Source organism: Pezoporus occidentalis, unplaced genomic scaffold (assembly GCF_034315485.1).
Source record: "Pezoporus occidentalis ecotype Australia unplaced genomic scaffold, CSIRO_AGI_Poc_V1 ctg130, whole genome shotgun sequence".
In the NCBI taxonomy this organism is placed as follows: Eukaryota; Metazoa; Chordata; class Aves; order Psittaciformes; family Psittacidae; genus Pezoporus; species Pezoporus occidentalis.
The window spans coordinates 1,865,963-1,874,154 of record NW_026913104.1 but is presented as its reverse complement, the minus strand read 5'-3'; the positions used below and the strand labels follow the sequence as shown (position 1 = coordinate 1,874,154).

The following is an 8,192-nucleotide window of genomic DNA, read 5'->3' as shown; positions in this document are numbered from 1 at the left end:
AAATTGATAGCATTTACTGAAGCATTACCTTTACTTCCTTCAGTCCCACACACACTGTGCAAGTTTGCCCATAGATCTCTGGACAGTCCCAGCTCAACACTCCTCAGTTAACAGTGCTAGCAGGATCTTAGCAGAAGGTTTTACAATGTTCAGAATGAACTCCATAGCTTCACCCACAACTGTCTTTAAACTGAAGTTTTGAATATGTACACATGAACACCAGCCTATTGCTCTGGAAATACCCTTTTGCTCCTATGAAATCCTTTTTCCCATTAATTACAGAAATTGGCTTCCATGATCGTGGTGCCAAAAAGATTTCAGGTCACTGAACTCCAAGGAAAGACTTCTTGACCTCAAGACATGTGCTATGGTTTATTCACACAGGCTCTACCACCATACTTATAGCAGAGGGGAAAGAGTTACCACACTGCACACGCAGCAGGACACGGCAGGAGCATTCCCAGCACTAAATCTGTCTGGCACACAGCAGAGAGCAGACTTCTTCTGAGCTGCATTTACATTATCAATCTGGCTCAAAACTACCCAGCCCTGTGCCCTTTTTTAAATCAGCAACCACAGCAGCATAAGGTTCAGGGTGCACATCTAGACTGTGGCATGCCTGGGACCCAAATGCTGTGCTTCTGACACTTCAGCACCAGTTATGGTGGCCAAGCTAGTAATTGTGGTATAACTCCTACACCTAGTTCATTCTAAATCAGATCACATGTGCTCCCCACAAGCTATAGTCATGCCTTTGAACTGTGGCACAAGCCATACTTAGAGAAGTTGCTTTCCTTCTTCACCTCACTTCTTGCCCCATATTATGAGTGTCATTCACTGGTTTATGTGGTTACTCAGGTTCCCTGCTCCTTTGAAGATACATGAGTATTGGCATGCATAATTGTTTTTAAAAGCAGTGTGAAAGCATTGCCACTGAATTAATAGCAATTCAGCAAAGAAAGATAAGAATAAACAGCTAGACCAGATTCAGCACTTCCAGCAGTTCTGAGGGATGTTCAAGGCCCTGACAAGGATGAAGGCTTTATTTTCCTAGCAGGACTCTGATGGACACTGCACGTATTTAATATCAGTGATAGTCACAAGGCCACAGACCCTGTACATTAAGTGAATGACCAAGCAACCACGGACTTCAAATGGATGTACAGAATCCTGTGGTATTCATGCCAGTTTCCTAGGTTTTTCTCACCAAGAATTGAGTGAAAAGAAGTATCTGAACCAGAGCCCTAAGAGCTGAAGTTCACTAGGACTTCGGCTGAATATTAGATCTTTCTCCTGCAAAATCAACATCTTAAGGTTCCAGAAGGAAACATAAGCACAGATGCTTGGATGCTGCTACTACACAGTCAACAAGTAGAGCAGTCCTGAGAAAAAAGGCCTGCAATGCTAAGTCATCGAGCTCTACTGGACATCTTTTCTGGTGCACACAGACATATTTCCACTAGGTATCGGTAACACAATTACTTAGGATAGGCTACTATAAAACGCTGTGACAAAAAAAAAGCACAAGCCTTGCGACCAAGCAGCTCATCTGTATCTATGAAATGTACACAGAATAAATTGTAGGGGTGACAAATGGCATTGTAAGAGACTAAAAGATCACGGAAAACATGTTATGGATAAGGAAGAACCTGCACGGCAAACACACAGAAGCTCTTCTAGGTGTTATATAAACTGAAAGGATAGAAATAACACAGGAATCAGAGCAGAGGGGTTCTAGCCCAGATATTCAGCAGCACAAAAGTCCGCAAGCAGCAAGAAAACCTGCTACAGACCATTAACTATGGAAGGTGTCTTAAGCAAACAGCTCCTCTGAGAGCTGCTTTCAGTAGCTAATGATGGCAGAAATGCTCCAGCATTATTCTTTATTACTGCTTGTGCCAAATGGAACAACAGGACCCAAATTCTTTTTGGCATAAGTGTATGAAAATTTGCAGGGATCCAGCAGCTTTCTGACCCTGTCACCTCAGCTTGACACCAACGAAGTCTGAGCACAGCAGAAAATCCACCTCCTGGTTTGTTTTTAGCCCCTAAAATGGGTTCTTGAAATCATGCTTTGCTGCATATCCACAATTCTTGCATCAAAGACTGCCTAAGGCTGCTGGATTTTGCTTAAACAAGCCATCATCTCCCAGATCCAAGAAAACTTAACTGAGAAGCATATGAACTGTTTGCTCTCTTAAACAGAGAACAATGCCATGATTGTAAGTAAAACACATAGAAGAAAATTAATTACATTTAAAAAAAAAACCAAAAAATCCTTATAGCACACAAACAAAAAGAATTAAATGTTTTAGATGATGAGCCAAGAGAAGAGTCAGTGGGATGCTGGACACCAGACTCTCTCCACAGCCCATTTGAGGATATGGATCAACATCTGGCATTCAAGAAAAAAACACTGACATTTCCTGCACCCCACTCTGCATCCTGTTTCCCATAACTCCACATCTCTCTCCATGTGATGGAAAGCAGTCTGACTTGCAAGGAGAGCTAGAGGAGCCAAGTTTCTGAGCCAAACAAGAGGGAGAGGCTGAGCTCTTGGCTGATTCAGATTCTTTTAGAACAGTCTCACCCATCAAGTTTTATTTTTCCTACTTTCTTTGTGGCTAGAGAAACTTGGAAACCAAATGGTTTAATTTAAAACAAGACATGTTTCTGCAGCTGGGCTGAACAGGACAGATGAAATTAAATTTAGAGAAAGGAGTCCCACTAACTGAAAAACTGTGTCACAAGCACTTTGAAAAGGGATCACAGAGGGGGAGGCAAGGAAAGAGGAAACTATACTGGCTTCCACTCAATCTGAAGAGGAGATCTCTCAAGCTGTAGCAATCACTATGACCCCAGTTGTCCCAGCCATATATGAACAAAAGCTAGCACCTGCAGTTCAGTGTTGCTGCACACTTCTTCAGTCTGTTTACTTGGAAGTTTCACTTGTCCTCAGGATAAGCATGCTATGCTCCTGAGTATCTGGAGATTGCAGGATCAGCCCTAAAGAATTCCCTTCTGTCCTGAGACAGTCTAAGTGGGCTGGAGTTTCGGGCACCCCTACTTGCCCTAGTTACTTAAACCCGTGCAGATATGGTCACATAGCACCTGTGCCTGAAGTACCACACCATCATTTTCCTGACTTTTTTTTCCTCCATCCCTCATTCCATGTGGTTTCTAAGAGGAGAAAAGATTTTAAACTGAGGTTACCAGGAAGTGTTTTTCCTAGGGGGACACCCCCCCCCCCCCCCCCCCCGAGGGGAAGGGGGTTCTTATTGAGCTTCTTGCAATCCCCAGGAAACAACGCTTATTCCTTCTTCCCTGGGTTTCCATGTTACCATTTTTTATTTGTCATCTGCTTTGAAGCCACTTCACATTTAATTGAGTCGCACAGTTTCAGGGTTCACTTCTATTAGCAGCAAGAGTTTAGTCTCCAGTGCATAAAACCTCACTTTTCAGGTATAAAAACCCACGAAGGTGTTAACCAGTTGATATCAGGAAGGCTCCAGGCACTGCTCTGCTCCATGCTTAGACATACTTCACTGCTACACCCATGAGAAGCCAGTCTGGGTAGGTCCCAGCTCTTGATTATCTATCTCTATTTGTTATCTCTACCTATCAGCACTAGCCAAATAAGTTTACAGAAGTCTCATTTCTTGAGATATAACAAGATCTCTGAACACAAATACTGAAATGTCTGTGGTGTGATAAGTATATGTACAAATCATAATACTGAGTAACCAGAGGGTTGCTGTGTAACGCAGAATAAATACTCACTTCAGATGTAAAGGAAAGGATGCAGCAGGAATTAATACAACAGAAATCTAGTGGCAGATTTTAAATATTAAGATTGCCTTGGTTTTGTTTTGTTTTAAATGAACCCCTCTGGATCCCTTTGCTGCTGATGAGTAACCAGTTTTTGAATACTTCACAATTACTTCTAGAAAGGTATTCACAGCTAATTGCTCGCTAGCGGCACAAAACACACAAGAACCTGCCTTCAAAGGTATACACAAAGGCCAAAAAATATTTCCATCCTCACAAACCCTGACACTTAAAGTATTCTAAAGTCCACAAAGTACAGCCCCTTAAAACTTCAGCTTTCATTTTCTTCACTAGACTCTTAAGCATCTTTCTGATCCTTTTCTTTAGGGAGCTGGAATAAAAGGCATGCTTACACCTCCATTCAAGCTGTGATGAAATCACATCTCAATTAATCAAGAAATATCTTCCTGCTAGAACAACTCTAGGATATACCAGTGAACAGAAATTAAATTACTAGAACTTTAAGTCCTTGGACAGTTTCTGGTTTCATTTTCTAATGCTTCCAGGTGTGTGCTTTGAGTCCTAGTTAGCACGACCTTTCCATTTCACTGGAATTATTACTCACACACAAAGGCAATCCCTTTCCTGATATTAAAAAAAGATAAGGTTCTACAGAACCCAGCAGTTTTTCAAGTTCACAGCCAAGTGGAATGCTTGCAAAGCATGTACACTATCGAAGTCCACCTTGATGACATTTATGTACGTAACAGACATCATTTCAATAGTGGATTTTTATTTCTTATGCTCATTATCTCCAATGAAATACTTGTCTATTTGTATAGGAAGAAAATTACAGCTCTATCCAGCTGAAACAAGGGCAATATTGTAAAACAAAACCTCAGCTCCTTGTCTTACAGATGAAATAAAGTTTGTATTTTAATTCCCTGAGGAAGCAAAAGCCATGTGACACAATACTCCCCACATTACCTCCTCTCCCAGAATCAGAGCTCAGCTGCAGAGATGCTAATTTATACCCTCCAAGGTTTTAATCTACCTAGCCATAACACATTGCCATTGCCAAAATAGAAAGTCAAAGCAAAAAAACCCTAGCAACTTCCAGTCTCTGTATTGTCCCTGGGACATGAAAATGTCTGGGCTCTCTTTGGCCTGTATTTTCATTTGTTTAAATTATGATTGGTCTGGTTTTTCAGGATTATCTCAGAATAACTTGTCTTCAGCTTTTTTGTTTTCCAACACTGCAGCTGAGTCCCAAGTGCCCCAAGCCTTTTGCTCATTTGACTACCCAAAAAGAACCAACTAGATGAGCAGTAAATAGAGAAGAATAAAGAGAAATATACCAAAGAAGGCATGGAAAGAGGAATGAAAATAAAACGAGAGTCTTCCACACGTTGGATCACTTTCACCACTTCAATTTAATGGGTGGTGTTTGTTTTCTGAAGATGACAAATACCCCTAACAAAGCTCCGGGTTGTGCTGTCACATGCTTGTATTTTATGTGGAGAAAGATGCCTTCCTCTTTTGCAGGGCTTAAGCACATTGCAAACAAACAAACCAAAAACAGCCCAACAAATCACCTCACCCAACACGAAAACCCAAACCGCACCCAACAAAACACACACAAAACTAAAGACAACCATAAAACAAAGAAAACCCAAGCACAATAAAATAAATACATGTCGTATGTTACAACTCCTTCAAGCAGGTCTGCAGGAACTAGTTGTAAGTCTTCTGACTTTTTCTGCAATTGGGGTCACATAATTACCCTCACCCTCCCTTCCCAGTTCAGCCAGCTGTAAAACTGAAAGGGAGCACCATGAATACTGCAAGCTTGTCATTAGGTCCTAACCCTGGAGCAAGGTGCAAAGGCTCAAGATAAGTTGTAGTTTTTAGAGTAATAAGTCCTCTGAGAATTAGTTGTGGATAATGCCATCAAAAACTATCAGTAACTTGATGTGCCAACTGTCACAGCCCAGCCTTTCACTGGAATTCTTTAAAGCTATTTCAGCATTTGCGTAAGTTTCTCTTCCAAGAACCCATATGATTGTAGAGCAACCATTATCTAAATGTAACTGGCCTCCTTTAGCAGAGTCACAGTCTACTGTAAACATTATTTCCTTTCCACATAAAGTTTATTCTCCAGATAATCTGTGTAACTCTGGAGTATGTTGGTCAAATATTTGCGGAGGAACAAACACCACCTATGGCTGTGTGACCACAGCCTTTGCTTTGTTTAGAAACCTTTATTCAACTGAATAAGAGAGAAATAAGCCCCAAGTTTTTCTTGACTGCCTTACTATGATATTTAAAGTACCTACTTATCCTGATACCATGTAATTAAAATACTAAATAGTTCTCAAACATTGATGCCCAGGAAGAAAAACAGCTAGCAATAACATACAGCTTGAAAGATGAATCTGGTCTTTCATAGATGAAAACCACCGATGATTAAGTTCATTGTATGTGCATCAGAGATGGATTACAAGTCCCATACCAGAAAAGTACAGTAAGAGACTGCTTTGCTCTCTTCAGAAGGTGTGAATCCTCCAATTTCCGTCTTCAATATGATGCTTTTAAAGGCTATTTACCCAATAGGACTTATTTTTCCATCTTATTTAAAAAATAAATAGAAAAACTGGAGTTTCCTGTATTTGGCCTCCCCTTTTTTCTGTTCTCTGGCTGGACTGAAGAATTAAGACAGGTAATGACTAAGGGTCATCATGTCATCCAGGGATTTGAAAATGACTCAGGCACCAATTCTGGGTCTTTATTGCAGTCATGAAATGTTTTATGGGGATATTAAACTCCAATCGCCGCCAGGAAAATGGCAGCTTGACACACACAGAGCAACACTGTATATCAGTTCTGTGGAAAAAGGAAGTTGTGCATCTGCTCATGACAGAGAGCAATCACTAACCTAAGATTCAACAGGGACAATGATATCACAACTTGTTTCCTTATCCCAGACCCATTACCACAGGATGCTGGTCTTGTAGCAAATCAGATACATGACTATAAAATACTTCCTATATGAAGGAAAGCTACTAAACTGCCTCTCATATTCTTTACCTATGAAACCTAATGCCTAAGGGAATTCCTGTGGTCATTTTCACAGTGCTATGAAAGCTGCATTCCCTAAATCTTAACTCTATCAGACCCAGGAATGGGATGCTTGCCCAACCTCATCTTCCCTAGAATTAAAAAAAAAAGAAAAGGAATATTCCAGACTTCCAGTGGATTCCAGGGCTTGGCTGAAATACAGATGCACTGCTGGAAAGAAGGAGCTGAATATCAACGACACACTGCTTTCCCTAGACAACAACATTAGCAGACGCAAAGAGCAACTAGATTAGGCACTCATTCCTCTATTACCTCCCTTTCGCTTTCCGCCCACTGCTCACAGATACTGATTGGCAGCAATGCACTAGTTTATGAGGTAAGAGACATGGATTGAAACCTCTCTGGGAAAGAAAGGAACTGAAAGTACCTTTCTGATTTCTGTGTGAGTGTTCCAGCCCCATGGATGCTGGCTGGCAGATGGCTCTGGCTTTATCTATGATTTAAAGAGAGAGGCAGACAGACTACAAAGAAGAAGAAATGGCTGCCCTTAATTTGGCAATTACCAGAATTTACTAGGTGTGCTCTAAGACTAGGCACCAAAGCAAAGCCCTGCAGGGACAGGAGAATAGGCAGAATCACAGCTAGTTCCTGCATTCCAATCTGTTTTAGGCAGACCTATGCACAGGATTTCTCCAATGGAGGCAATTCCAGGCATGCTCAGAGACAGAGATCTCTATGCTTGGGGAATGCAAACTCAAACAAGGAGGGAAGTTTAGGCACTTCCAGCGTTAGGCAGTCATTGAGTGGGAATGTTTTGGATTGTAATTTAAAGTGCAGGCAATTCATATCTAAATAAATCACACTTTAAGAACCCAACCGTTTTAGTGGATATTGTATTGTACATTCCCCTATAAAGCACAACCTTTGGCTGGGGACTCCAGCCATTACTACCCATATAAAAGAAAACTGTATACCTAGTAACCCTTCATTGTAAAATCAGGTATTTGCCAGAGGGACAGCAATAGTTTTTGGCAACCCACACGCTGGCAATTAAGACACAGTCCTAACTTTTGCAAAACCAGAAATAAACATCTCCTCTCTCTGAATGACCCTCCCTTCATATTTTATTTTTCAGGCTGAACAGCGACTGAAATTCAAAATATACCTGGAAATCACTCATTTATTGTATCCTTAGAAAGTCCAGCCCAAATACAGCTCTTTGAATTAGTAGTTTTGTGAAAGATCTTTAAGAAATGTGTGTGCATTTACTATTGCTACAGAAGGCACAAACTGAGGAGAGCAGCGGGAAGCATCATCCAGAAATGCTCTTGAATATTTGATTACAC

The 8,192-nt window shown here is 41.0% G+C and overlaps 1 long non-coding RNA gene across 1 annotated transcript in view; it reads right to left on the bottom strand.

The window, feature by feature from the left end:
* Positions 1-8,192, bottom strand: part of LOC134158603 (uncharacterized) — a 34,375-nt gene that overhangs the window by 21,629 nt on the left and 4,554 nt on the right. The gene's annotated exons all lie outside the window — the stretch shown is intronic.